Source organism: Carcharhinus amblyrhynchos, chromosome 14 (assembly GCF_965287045.1).
Source record: "Carcharhinus amblyrhynchos chromosome 14, sCarAmb.v2.hapA, whole genome shotgun sequence".
Classification (NCBI taxonomy): Eukaryota; Metazoa; Chordata; class Chondrichthyes; order Carcharhiniformes; family Carcharhinidae; genus Carcharhinus; species Carcharhinus amblyrhynchos.
In genome coordinates this window covers 9,228,107-9,243,190 of record NC_137337.1, presented here as the reverse complement: position 1 = coordinate 9,243,190, position 15,084 = coordinate 9,228,107, and the positions used below count along the sequence as shown (strand labels likewise).

At 44.8% G+C, this 15,084-nt stretch overlaps 1 protein-coding gene across 24 annotated transcripts in view; it reads left to right on the top strand.

Annotated features, from left to right (window-relative positions):
* Positions 1-746: 746 nt before the first annotated feature.
* nrxn3a (neurexin 3a) overlaps positions 747-15,084 on the top strand; it is a 1,599,218-nt gene continuing 1,584,880 nt past the window's right edge. For all 24 annotated transcript variants that reach the window (XR_013888541.1, XR_013888540.1, XM_080202257.1 and 21 more), the window contains exon 1: positions 747-1,010. The gene's annotated coding sequence lies outside the window, so the exon portion shown is untranslated. The remainder of the gene's footprint in view (positions 1,011-15,084) is intronic.

The following is a 15,084-nucleotide window of genomic DNA, read 5'->3' as shown; positions in this document are numbered from 1 at the left end:
AGAGCAAGGTCATAAGGTCAGCCATGAATCTTATTTACTAGTGGAACAGGTTCAAGGAGTTAAATGGCCTCCTTCTGATCCAATAGAGAGTTAAAGTGGGTAAATGAGCTGCTGTATGAGGTCAGTTATGGTCTAAATGAGTGGTGGAGCAGACCTGGAGGGGCTAAATGGTCAGGATCCTTGTTCCCTAAATGACCAACCATCAAAAAAAAAATTCATTGCGAGACGGTTTGACCCTTTATCTGTGAATTTCATCAGTTCTGACAAAGGATCATCCAGACTGAAAACGCTGGTTCTATTCTCTCTCCACAGATGTTGCCAGACCTGCTAAGATTTTCCAGCATTTTCTGTGTTTTTCTCTCTCTCCACAGAGACTGCCAGACCTGCTGACATTTTCCAGCATTTTCTATTTCAGATTCCAGCATCCGCACTATTTTCGCTTTCATCAGTTTCACCTTTCATTCTGCGGGCAATCATAAGACAAGTCCTAAAATGTGAAGTTTTGCCCTGAGCCTGAATGAGTTGTCCCTGTGCGTGTGTGTTGGTGGCTTCTAAATGCACATTTCCACAACGCCATCTGTATGAGGTTTCAGTGCTGTTTCCTTTTTAAATGGTGAGGCTGGTGGTGTGAAGGGCGGGGTTTGTGTTGCTGAGTATCCCGAGGAATTGGGTCTGCTATCAAACCCGAAGTCGCCAGAGGGGAAGAGAGAAGTGCGGGATCCGCAGCGGAGCACAGACTGAGACAGACAGAGGGAGGGAGAGAGCTGGCCTGTGTCTCATGTTATTTTGATTTCCTCTCTCTCCCTCTTGCTGGAGCTGCCAGTATCCCACCTCCCCCCCCCACGGAGAGACATCCCAACGCTTCTTCTCCCCCTCTCCACCCCTTCTTCCCCACACTGTGTGGCTCTCTGCAGAACCCACCTCGCCGTCGGAAGGGATTTAAAGCGAGGGAGATCGATTGTGGATGTTAATGTGTGTGTGTTGTGGCTGTCCAAGACCAGATTCACAAGGTACGCCCTGGGAGTGAGAGGGATGATGAGCTGCCTTCTTCTCACTTACCTCCTGTTCCATTTTTCGGCAAAACAGATGCGACTGCACACTAGTTTTTCTTTTTTTTAAAAAAATGATACAATGTGCGCTTAAATAGACAAACTAATGATACCCAATGCCTGGGGAGGCATTGCGGAGGGGGATTTAGAAGAATCTAGTGATAAAAGTTGTAACATTTGTGTGTTTAAATGAGTAAATACAGGTGGAAATTAAAAATGTACAGTCGGAAAATAGCCAGCAGGTCAGGCAGCATCTGTGGAGATAGAGACTCGAGAGGTCCACGACCTCTGTGTGTGTGTGTGTGTGTGTTCCCTGTCGCTGGGGTTTATTGGTGTTGAGAGAGAAGGGGGTATTTTTTTTTGGCCGTGGGAGAGGCAGTGTTTGCTGGGCAGTTGGATCATTCCTTCAGTCTGTCCCCGGGTTCCTCACCGTGTTTTTTTTTAAAAAAATAGCAGCACAGTGGAACCCGCACACACAGGTTTACTGCAAAGACCGGTGACTTTCACCGAGCAGGTGATCTATCTTCAAGTTTAAAATATATATAATATGCAGCACCAAGCAACTCCGAGCAATCTAGCGAAGGATATCGCACACAAAATAGATGCACATATATATATAATAACAGGAGGGGTGCGAAATAGATAAATAGGGGAGAGGGAATAGGTACATATTGATACAGGGGAGGGGAACAGATACATATTGATATAGGGGAAGGGGAAACAGGGACTTGGATACAGGGGAAGGGAGATAGATACATATTAATATAGGGGAGGGGGAATAGGGACTTGGATATAGGGGATGGGGAGACGGATACATATTGATATAGGGGAATGGGGACTTGGATACGGGGGGGATAGAAACATTAAAAGACTGGGGTGGGGGGAATAGATACATATTGATACAGGGGAGGGGGGATAGATACCTATTGATACAAGGGGAATAAGGACTTTGGTACAGGGGAGGGGGGATGGATACGTATTGATACAGGGGAGGGAGGAATAAGGACTTTGATACAGGGAAAAGGGGGATAAATACATACTGATCTATTGGAAGAGATACATATTGATACAGGGAGGGGGATATAGAGAATAAAGATAGGGGAGGGAGGAACGCAAATATAAAGACAAGGGACGGAGAATAGAGACATTGATACTGGGGAGGAGGAATAGAGATATATTGATACGGGAATATAGAGACATAAAGACTGGGGAGGGGGGCGTAGATGTACATCCGAAAGCTGCCTTTAATGGGATGATGAGGAAGATGCTATTTGGTTACTAGAGCTTCTCGTCTCCATTGTTAACCTGGCTAAAGGGGGGGGCGGTTCTGCCAGGGATCTGAACTCGGCTGTAAACCCCGTTTGTTCCATCTTCACCCCAAACCGCGTGTGGTACACAGTAAAACATGACCTCCTGGTGGTTGTGGGGGGCGTGGGTTGGGGGAGAGAAGAAAAGCTGCATTAACTTTAACTCTTTCTTGCCGGCCTGGCCAAGACCCGACCACCCCCCACCCCCCCCCCCCCCCCCTTGTTGTTGATGATATTATTGTGTAAGCCACGGTGGTACATCAGTCAGAGGTCGAATCGGAGTTAGCGGGTGGGGAGGTTGCGTTGCTGGCTGTTGTTCCATTCTGGCTTGCACACTTTTTTTTTAAAAAAAATAAAAGTTGTTCTCCTTTCCTGCAATGTCCAGGGAAAACTGCAATTTTAATACTTGCACTATCCACCCCACCCCCGCCCCCCCCCCCCCCCCCAATCATTTACCCACACCAAAAACCCTTCCCACATCCTGCACACCTTGATTTTTTTTGACGCGGGTGAATGGTATCTCTCTCTCCTAATGTGAGACCAACATCTGCATTATTTTCAAATAAAGTCATTGCCAAAAAGAAAATTCTGCTGGAGGTTCTGGAATGTTTTGCGTTGTCCAATGTTATATTCGAGCATGTATAAAGGGAGGGAAGTCTCTTTTGGGGCGTGTGTGTAAGTAGCAAGTGCCACAGAATAGTGTGGGCTCCTGGTTCTGACAAGGTCCATTCGAACGCAAACCCAGACTAAAAAGGTTGTGTGTAAAATTGTTCTCGGCCTTTTGGCCCCAGATTTGCCCCCCTGTCCATCAGGGGGGGACAAATTTTACCTTGGCAGCTTGGACCTTGTATGCCTGTCTTGTGTGTGTGGGGGGAGGGGGGAGCATGAAGTGGATTCCATTTGAATTTGAGTGGGTTTTTTTGGAATAGGCAGAGGGATGGAACTTGCCCTATCCACTCTGCACATTGTTATTGCAACTCCTTGCGAAAGAGATACATTCATATAAAAAAAAAATTGTGCAGCTTCCACTGTTACAAGCCAGAGTTCCTCTCCCTTTCCTTTCTACAGAAATAATAACATGTCGGGTTTTTTTTTAACTGCCTGCATCAGACGCTAGGTGCAAAGAGCGGGTTAACTTGTTTTAATGCACTGTTACTACATTTGAGACTTCACCCTCGCTGGAGTCCTTGTTTGTGTCTTCCGAGTCCAATGTATAAATTTCTGAACTGCGCCAGTTTATTGAAAAGTTGGTGAGTTTTATTTTGGGGGTTTAATAATTAAAAAAAAGAGAAACGTACGATCTTGTGTATGGAGTCTGAAGGATTGAAATGGATTTTGTTTTTGGAGCGATTGAAGATAAATATTTGGCTGTATTGTGTTGGTGGGGTTAGTGAAGTTTGTTTAAAATTGCACTGGTGTCGGGGGGGGGGGTGGTGGTATAAGCGTCCCTGCTCGCGAAGGAGCAGTGACAATGCACAAGAGCGTGAGTTAAGCACATTAGCCTTCTGATCATGGCTGAGGGGATGCTGAGTGTATTTCACTGAATACCTCGGTGTGTGTGTGTGCTGTTCAGAGAGACTAGTGCACTGCGCTCTCCCTGTGTATCATCGAAATGTTGTAGCCGGTGCCAATTATTAATCGGGGAGGAAAATTCCTTATATCTCCTTTTTCCCCCTCCCCACCACCGCTTCCCCAACCAAAAAAAACAACAAATAAATCCGGATCTTAGCCAGGCTCAACATTAGCTCTGTCGTGTCAGTCGACAACTGTGCATCCATCATCCCATTCTCTCCTGCCTGCCCAGTGTCTATTTGTATATCCCGTTCTTATCAGGAAAAAAAATATAATTGTACTTGGCTGTCTTTGAATGTCGGAAACTTCACCGTTTATCTTTTTTTTGGGAGGGGATTAAATAATTTAGCATCATTTGGCGAAATGGGAACGATTCTAGAGGGGAAAGGGTGGTGGTAGAGAAACACATCGAATTATCCAACTATAACTTTATTTTTGCACCACGTCTATTGTAAATGCTGGATGTCGTGAGGGGGGGAAAAATGGTGCATTTGAATAGATAAAGACCCCATTATTTACAGCAGCAAGGTGCCCTGTGATGGGAAGCGATCTTGTTTAATATGCATTTTACACACACACACAAATTACAGTCTGCAGGGACTTGCCATGAATGAACGCAAGGGGAAGGTTTGAAAAGATTAAAAAAAATAGCTTCAAGCTGGTTAACTCTTGGGGCAGGTTGGGGGGGGGGTGGGGAGGAGCTGGGGTAGAAAGAAGGTGCTATCCGTCTCTCCCTGAGTTAAAATTGCAACTGCAGGAGGGGTGTCTCTGCCTGAAAAGGTCGGATCCACCTTTTCTGTGTTGAGGGTGGATCCCTGGCTCCGAGTGGCTGTCACACTCTGACAGTGATGAGTTGGCAATTCTTCCTCCTCCTGTTCTTTCCTCCCAATAACCACCACCTGCACCCCCCTCCAGGGTTGGCATGGTGGCACGGTGATTAGCACTGCTGCCTCACAGTGCCAGGGAGCCAGGTTCAATTTTGGCCTTGAGTCACTGCCTGTGTGGAGTTTGCACTTTCTCCCCAGAGACTGGGTGCATCGGTTTCCTCCCATGGTCCAAAGGTGTGCAGGCTAGGTGGATTGGCCACGCTAAATTGCCCCTTTAGTGTCAGGGAGATTAGCAAGGGTTATGGGGATGAGGCCTGGGTTGTTGGTGCAGACTTGATGGGCCAAATGGCCTCCTTCTACACTGTAGGGTTTCTATGATTTGATGATTCATTGTTACCCTCATCTTAGCCTTGGGAAAAGGAGGATGAGCGTCCAAGGTAGAGATCCCAGGCTGGAGGACAAGTGAGAGGCAGACGGACTATCTGATAATCCAACTAGAATTGACTTGCTTTATATTTGGGAATGCGGAGAGAATTGGCCATCCACTAACTTTGCATGTGTTTGCAATAGATTCATTGAGGATATGAGAGGTTGGGAAGAATATCTCTCCCCTTCTCATTGTGGCACAGTGGTTAGCACTGTTGTCTCACAGCTCCAGAGATCCTGGATTCAATTCCTGGTTTGGGTCTCTGTCTGTGTGGAGTCTGCACATTCTCCCCGTGTCTGTGTGGGTTTCCTCTGGGTGCTCCGGTTTCCTCCCACAGTCCAAAGATGTGCGGGTTAGGTGTGTTGGCCATGGAAATTGCTGCTTAATGTCCTGGGATGCATAGGTTAGAGGGATTAGCAGGCTAAATTTGTGGGGTTACGGGAATAGGGCCTGGATGGGATTGTGGTCAGTGCAGGCTCAATGGGCTGAATGGCCTCCTTCTGCATTGTATGGTTTCAATACCACTCTTGTTGTGGATTGGATATTTATGTCCATGCATTTCCCTGGTTTAATGTAGCTCAGGGAGAGGAAGGCATTGGAGAAAAATCCTGTTTTTTTTTAAATGTTTGAAAGTGCAATGTTTTGCATGTTATTTGCTGCATTTTTCTAAGTGGACACAATAGTGAGCAAGGGGGTGATGTGGGGGGGAGGTGTGGCACTGAGGCTAAAGGTGTTGTACCCATGGGGTTGTCATTTTTTTTGTTCCATTTGAAGGGATTGTGCGCTTTGGAGGTCGGGTGGGTATGTGATCCTGGGAAGTGGGTTCTCGCCACACATGCCACGGGGCTGAGGGAGTGAGCAGCCAGTGCGTCCATCCACCTGAGCTGCACAATCCCATTCCAGAGCAGACAATGCCCTGGAAGTTTCTTTTCCTTCCAAATTCCTTCATGGGATGCAAGCATCGTGGGCAAGGTGAAATTTAGTTGCTCCACCCCTCCCTAATTGCCCCTCGAATCAGTGGTCTTGGCTGGACTATTTCAGAGGATGGTTAAGAGGCAATCGTATGGCTGCGGTCTGGGGTCACGTGTAGGCCACACCTGGTAACTTTTGGCAGATTTCCTTCCCTAAAGGGACGTGAGGGAACCAGATGGGTTTCTAAGTTTTAACAACTATCGATGATCATCAATATGGTGGCACAGTGGTTAGCACTGCTGCCTCTCAGCGCCAGGGACCCAGGTTCAATTCCCACCTCGGGCCACTGTCTGTGTGGAGTTTGCATGTTCTCCCCATACCTGCATGGGTCTCTCCTGGATGCTTAGGTTTCCTCCACAGTCCAAAGAATTACAGGTTAGGCTGAATGGCCAATGGAAATTGTCCCTTGGTGTCAGGGGAATTAACAGTGTAAATATGCAGGGTTACGTGGATAGGGCCTGGTTGGGATTGTCAGTGCAGGCTCGATGGGTCGAATGGCCTTTTTCTGACCTGTAGGGATTCTGTGGTCAGCTTTATACCAGATTTGCCCACTTGCCATGGTGGGATTTGAACCCCTGTTTAAAAAGCACAAGCTGGGCATTGGGAATTGGGGGAGGCCATTTAGTGATGGCTCTTCTGACTCCATTCACTCAGATCGTTCTTTAATAATTCATTTGGATGGGATGATTTGATTTGATGGAGATGTTCAAACTCATGAGGGAGCCTGGACAGAAGTCCGTATGGAAAAGCTATTCCCGCTGGTGGAAGGATCGAGACTGGAGAGGGCACAGCTATAGGATAATTGGCAAAAGAAGCAATGGAGACACGAGGAGAATTTTTTCCATGTACATAGGACATTACAGCGCAGTACAGGCCCTTTGGCCCTCGATGGTTCCACTGGTCGGCACAACAATCTACTGACTCTCTAACCTTAACTATTCCAATATTATCCATATGCCTATCCAATGACCATTTGAATGCCATAAAGTTGGTGAGTCCACAACTGCTGCAGGCAGGGCATTCCACACCCTTACTACCCTCTGAGTAAAGAACCTACCTCTGACATCCGTCCTATAATTACCACCCCTTAATTTAAAGCTATGTCCCCTCGTGTTAGCCATCACCATCCGAGGAAAAAGGCTCTCACTGTCCACCCTATCTAACCCTCTGATCATCTTGTATGCCTCAATTAAGTCACCTCTTAACCACCTTCTCTCTAACGAAAACAACCTCAAGTCCCTCAGCCTTTCCTCATAAGACCTTCCCACCATACCAGGCAACATCCTGGTAAATGTCCTCTGCACCCTTTCCACATCTTTCTTATAATGCGGTGACCAGAACTGAACGCAGTACTGCAAGTGCGGCCGCACCAGAGTTTTGTACAGCTGCAACATGATCTCATGGCTCCGAAACTCAATCCCTCTGCCAATAAAAGCTAACGCACCGTACGCCTTCTTAACAACCCTATCAACCTGGGTGCCAACTTTTAGGGATCTATGCACCTGGAGTGGCTGGGATTTGGAATGCGGAGGTTCTGTGGAAGCAGGCATCCAATAGGGAGCTGGATCTTGAAAAGAAATGAGGAGCGGGTTGGAGAGTAATGGGAGGAGCAATGCTCATTCTCCAAGCTTATGTGGATACAATGGGCTGAGTGGCCTCATTCCATGCTGAAACAATTCTGTCGACTGAGCGTCATTGCATGACCAGAATTTATTATCCATCCCTAATTGCCCTTGAGATGTTTTAATTTTAATATTATTCCTTACACAGCCAATGCACGTTGCATCCTGGGGCAAGCCCCTAATTCCTCTCCCCTTGCTTGCTCCAAAAACTAATTCACATTGATTCTAATTCAGGGTCCCCACAGGAGGGACACAGTAGATCCAAGCTGACAAGAACAGGCATTACACCTGATCCTGCACTTGAAGCTATGCATGCTCTTAGCCAAGAGGCCATGAGCCAAATATTTGAGCTACTGAAATGTCATCATTTGGTTTGTTGGAGAATTTCCTCGAGCAGTTCAGAGTCTTTACTGTGGGTTCTGCAGTCACATATTGGCTAAATAGCACAAGTTGGTTCATTCTCCCCCCAGGGGGCGTTAGCCAACCAGTTGAGCTTTTATAACCAAAGAATAGAACCATAGAATCCCCACGGTACAGAAAGAGGCCATTCGGCCCATTGAGTCTGCACCAACAACAATCCCACCTATCCCTGTAATTTCATGCATTTACTCTGCTAATCCTCCTGACCCTGAGGGGCAATTTAGCATGGCCAGTCCACCTAACCCACCCATCTTTGGAGTGTGGGAGGAAACCAGAGGTAACCCATGCAGACACCGGGAGGACGTGCAAACTCTAAACAGACAGTGACCTGATATTGGAATTGAACCTGGGTCCCAGGTGCTGTGAGGCAGCAGTGCTAACCACACTGTGCCACCCGGATGCTCCAGTAACAATTTGGCAGATTGACAGTCACAATGTTAGCAGCTTATAAATTCCATATTTAATGAACTTAGTTGAAATTCTCCAGCTGACTTAGTGGGACTTGAACCGAGGCCTGCAGGTCATTTGTCCAGCAGGGCTTCAGGATTACTAGTCCATAGAATCAAAGAGGTATACAGCACAGAAAAAGGCCCTTTGGCCCATCACACTTGTGCCAGCCAAAGACAAACCATCCAACTACTTTAATACCATTTTCTAACACATGGCCTATAGCCTATTTTGCCTTAGCATTGTTAAGTGCACCTCCAAATACTTCTTGAATGTTATGAAGGTCTCTGCCTCCGCCACCCTTTCAGGCAGTGAGTTCCAGGCTCCTACCACCTTTTGGGTGAAAAGAGTTTTCCTCACTCCCCCTCTGTGATGGTCCTGTGCCTTTAAGAAATGTATTTTAATCATATTTCTTTGCAAGTTTTTCAAGCAGCTCCTAACATTGCATTTTGGCACCATTTCATTTGCAATCGGTGTCTCTAATTGTTACTGAATCAATATCATGGACGTCATGTTCATTTTTAATCTGGCCTAATGCAGTGTCCTGGGGTTTTACGATCCTTTTGGAATTGTTGGGTGAAGCCTGATTGGCAGGTGTCTTAGGACAGTTTTCTCCCCACCAAAAAGTCCAAGGTATTGGCTTAATTTTTCTCAGGTGCTGTTTGAACTTGAGACAGAAAGCATTGCCTCTTGTTATCCCCTCTCTCTGAAGTTGAACATTCTGCCGTCTCAGTTGCTGTTAGAAGCTGGTGGAGGCAGGCACCGTCTCTGCCTCTCTTTCTCTTCAGACACTTTTTGGAAAGTTCCAGAACTGGGACGCCACAGAGATTCATTCCAACATTGAGGGCGAATTTGCATCAGTTGTTTAAAAAGCTGCAAAAATCCAGCATCATGCATGCATACTTGCTTTTTGTGTCAAGTCTAAAAAGGGGTGTATGTTTGTGGGGTGTTGTTTGACTTTGAACATCAGAGATAGCTAGCCAATAAGGTATACACCATATCATGTTTGATTCTGGTGATTGGTAGACGCTGTGCAAAATATTTTTATTATCTCTTAACTGTGTTCTTAAACTTTGATAAAAGCTTCCTAGTGGATCACTTGAATCATACTTGGAGTGAAACATGCTTACCCATGTCAAATTCAAATGTAAAAACATAAGAGTCCAGGCTAGCTTTGTAAAACAGCTTTGGAGTTTCTGGCCTGGGTCTTAACACCTCCATATCTTAAACATGTGCAAAAGGTAAGGTTCCATGCCCCTCTTTACCCCTTTTTTTTCAGTATGCTGCCGTATTTTTCTGTTGTCTCTTGAAACAATGGGTGAATGGTTGGGTTGAGTATTTCATTGCAACTGCCCACATGGTGCACTTAGTACTCTGGGAAGAATAAACCCCAAGGAATTAAATTTACTGTTTTTTTTTCTTTTTTACAAACTCCTTTTATTCACTTCTGCCTCTATGGTTTTTAAGCGGAAGGCATGTTTCAAGGATAGCAAAACCCAGTCTTGTCATCAGTCTGATAAGTAATGTCTTTGCATGAATAATTCACCCACTCTTATTTTTATATTGGCTTGGAATGTACACAATCAAAATGGAACATTTAAGGGACTACTGTGTGGGATTTATTGCCAGTGCAGAGCTCATCTGTTTCAGATGTTTTTTCCAACTTAGTATTTTTTTTAGAATTGAAACTTTCAGGGTAAAAAATCCTTCTGAGCATAGGGTGAGACTTGTTGCTGAACCATCAAGGCCATTTTCTCTGATTGCTGGGAGATAATTTGAGGCAACTAAGAGTCCATTGAAGTCCTGTTGCCCCAAGCGATACAGAGTCCTGGCCCGGAAATGGGGAGATGGTTCAATGGGCAAGGATTACCATTTGAGAGGACTAGAATACAAGTGAACTGCTGAGGCTCTTTAAGACTCTGGTCAGACTGCATTTGGAATATTGTGAGCTGTTTTGTGCCCTGTATCTAGGGAAGGGTGTGCTGGCCTTGGGAGATGGTCCTGAGGAAGGTCTCGGGAATGAAAAGCTTGATGTATGAGGAGCGTTTGAGGACTCTGGGCCTGTACTTGATAGAGTTTAGAAGGATGGGGGTGGGGGGGGTTTATCATTGTAAAGGGATGACCCTTTAGAACTGAAATGAGGAGGAATTTCTTCAGCCAGAGGCTGGTGAATCTGTGGGATTCATTGCCAAGGAAGGCTGTGGAGACCAGGTCATTGAGTGCACTTAAGATAGAGATAGATAGGTTATTGATTGGTAAGGGGATCAAAGGTTATGGGGAAAAGACAGGAGAATGGGGTTGAGAAACATATCAGCCTTGATTGAATGGTGGAGCAGACTTAATAGGCTGAATGGCCTAATCCTTCTACACTGTCTTATGGCTTGAAAGCCATATTCGGGAACCATACTGAGAGGGCAGAATTCAAGGGAAAAATATCCTTGTTCCTTCATTGTTAGTCTTCAGTAAATCTTGACATTAATATTGAGTCTCAGTGGATAACTTGGAGTTCATCATTAGCCCTAGTCATAATTAATGGGCTATTTATCTCTGATATTTACCTTTTTTTAATGGCCATAGATTTTATAGATCACATAAATATTCATACGTTCTTTATTCTGTGCACCCCAACTCGATATAAATTGGGTTTAGTTGCTGAATCTTCAGTTTGCTTGATCTATGTATTTTGAGCCTGTCATTGGCAGTTGTTTGTTTGAAACTTAATTACGTTGTTATGTTGATGCATGCTGATGGAACGTCAAACAGCTATTGTTGCAGGGCTGGCTATCAATAATCTAGGGCACAGCCATGGGAATGGTGCGCAGGCAGAATTCTTACAACTTGGGGGCTATGGGCGTGTGCAGAATATGTGAAGCAAAGGGATAGCTTTTTGTCTCTTCCGAGTGAAATTGTGGATTTCCTCTGGCTCAGGAGAGGTTCACGCCAACATTGAATGTTGATCGTTACTGTCTTGAGAACAGTTGAGCTGGAGTGAAACTCCTGTTACAGGTTCAGCACTGCCCTCAGCAAGTGGCCAAGGTTTGCGGAAAAAATGATTCCTGTTGACTGCTGATATTTTTTTTTTGAAACAGTTTGACAAGGTGGAATAAACACTCTGATTTAAAATGCTGGGAAAATGCCTTTACTAATAAATGCCAGGCTTAGAACCCCGAAGTCATTGGAGTTGATAACAGGAATTATGATATCTGTAATATCTTCTCATTTTTTTTTCCCCTCTACATTTGTCAAGATTATGTCAGTTACAAAATCAATTGCTGGAGTAACTAAGGATGTAGTTTTCTCACAGTCGCCTGCCAGACAGGCAGTCTGGAGTTATATTAGAACATAAATTAATCTCTAGTGACAAAGCAAAAGGGGTGATGGCAAATCAGCATCCCATTATACACTCTCTGATTTTTCCTTTACCTTGGCCAGTCGCTTATTTGCCATTAGCTGCCCAAAACAAATTTATACGCAACGCTTTTGAGGATTTTGCAGTCAATTATGGTTATCCTTTGCAGAGTTTATGCATTGTAAGCACAAAGTATACCAACATTTGGATTGTGAAGCAAAACCTATGAAGTACAAGGAACACTGAACAAAGAACAGTGCAGAACAGGCGCTTTGGCCCATCAATTCTGTGCCAACACAGATGCCTCTCTAATATTTTCTTGCCTCTATGTGGTCCACATCCCTCTATTCCCTGCCTATTCATGTATCTACCCAGATGCGTCTTGAACGTCGTTACAGAATCTGCTTCCACCATCACCTTCGGCAGTGCATCCAGGCATTCACCACCCTCTGTGCAGAAAAACTTGCCCCTTAATCTCTTTTAAACTTTCCCCCTCTCACTTGCAACCTATGTAATTGACCCTTTGACCCTGGGGAAAAGACTCTGACTATCCGTTCTATCCAAGCCTGTTGTAATCTTATAAATCTCTATCAGGTGCCCTCTCGTCCTCCAACACTCCAATGAAAACAATTCAAGTTTGTTCGCTCTTTCTTCGTAGTCTATACCCTCCAAAAGAGGCAACATCCTGGGAAATCTCTCCTGTGCCCTTTCCAGTGCATCAACATCCTTCCGGTAGTGTGATGACCAGAATTGTACACAGTAATCCAAGTGTGGCCGAACCAAAATCTTTTATGGCTGCAACATGATTTTCCAATTCCTATATTCAGTGCCCCAACTGATGAAGGCCAGCATGCCATACACCTTCTTGACCATCTTGTCCACCTGAGTTGCCATTTTTAGAGAATTGGTGATCTACCTAGACCCCCACCCCCCATAAGGTAATATTTCTAAGTTCTACCATTTACCATATACCTTCCTTTTGCAGTAGACCTTACAAATCCCATCACCTCACATTTGTCCGGGTGAAATTCCATCTGCCAACTTTTGGCCCAGGTCTCCAGGTGATTTATATCCTGCTATATCCTCTTCACTATCCACTATTCCTCCAATTTTTGTAATATCTGCAAATTTACTAATCAGACCATCTACATTTTCCTCCAAATCATTTTGTGTATATTACAAATAACAGAGGCAATTTATTGGATTGTGAAGCAAAAGCTATGAACTACAAGGAACACTGAACAAAGAACAGTGCAGTGCAGGAATAGGCCCTTTGGCCCGTCAATTCTGTGCACTGATCCTTGTGGAACATCACTTGTCATAGACCTCCAGTTAGAAAAGTACCTTCCATTGCTACTCTCTATGCCCAAGCCAGCTTTGTATCCATCTTACCAGCTCACCTCGGATCCCATATGACTTCACCTTCTGCATCGGCCTGCCATGAGGAACCCTAAGGGATCGATGGAACAAACATAGACAAAACGTTTCCCCTTGTGGGGCAATCTAGAACAAGAGGTCACAGGTATCAGTTGAGAGGCGGTAGATTTAACACTGAGATGAGGGGGAACTACTTCTCGCAGAGGGTGTTGAATCTGTGGAACTCGCTGCCACGTAGCATGGTGGAGTCTCAACCATTGAGTGGTTTCAAGAAGGAGATAGATATATTTCTGATCTTTAAGAAAAGGGTTAAAGGGATCTTGGGAACAGCTGGGGAGATGGATTTGAGGCCTAGAAGAGATCAGCCATGATCTGATTGAATGGTAGAGCAGACTCGAAGGGTTGAATTTGCCACCTTCTGCTCCTAATTCCTATGTTTGGCAGCAAAGGTTTATATTTTTAGGGTGCTCCTGACTCTGCATGGTCAGTCAAATACAAAGAGATTTTTATTAATCTGCTTCTATTAGAATGTGTAAAAACCACCTTCACTCCTTCCATCATAATGGACGTGAAAGTCAGAGGTATAATTTGACTTTGATAGTTCTGCTGAAAGCGATTTGGCATTGATGTGATAATGGTTAGATAGCTGTAGTCTGAATTAGATTCCATTTTGCATTTATTTATCCACCAGTCCATATTAGAACATAGAACACTACAGCGCAGTACAGGCCCTTCGGCCCTAGATGTTGCGCCGACCAGTGGAACGAATCTAATGACCCTTTAACCTAAACTATTCCAATGTTATCCATATGCCTATCCACTGACCATTTGAATGCCCTTAAAGTTGGCGAGTCCACAACTGCTGCAGGCAGGGCATTCCATGCCCTTAATAACCTCTGAGTAAAGAGCCTACCTCTAACATCTGTCCTATAATTATCACCCCTCAATTTAAAGCTATGTCCCCTTGTGTCAGGCATCACCATCTGAGGAAAAAGGCCCTCACTGTCCACCCTATCTAACCCTCTGATCATCTTGTATGCCTCAATTAGGTCACCTCTTAACCTTCTTCTCTCTAGTGAAAACAACCTCAAGTCCCTCAGCCTTTCCTCATATGACCTTCCCAACATACCAGGCAACATCCTGGTAAACCACCTCTGCACCCTTTCCAATGCTTCCACATCTTTCTTATAATGCGGCAACCAGAACTGTACGCAATACTCCAAGTGCAGCCATACCAGAGTTTTGCATGGTTGCAACATGATCTCATGGCTCCGAAATTCAATCCCTCTACCAATAAAAGCTAACACACCGTACGCCTTCTTAACAACCTTATCAACCTGTGTGCCATTATTACAAACCTCTTGTATCGTACACTTTCTATAACTCACGGATGTCAACCTGCTTGTCGGATGCAAGTTTCTGGACGATACCTTTTGTAAAAAAAACAGGGAAACTCCAGAAAACTCAGGAGCCACAATGTCTGTAGGCTCTTACGTGTCCTTTCAGTGAACTGAACCAGAGTTTTGATATTTAGTCTTGAGTAGTGATTAATCCCAATGATGGGTGCATCAGATGAGTCAACTCAATTAGACTTTTGTAGCCTTAAAGGGATATGCATACACCTACACTTTAGCAACTTAATAAATCATGTCATACATGACACAATGTTACCATACTCATAAAATAACATGTCCTATTATTGTGAGTGGTACAAC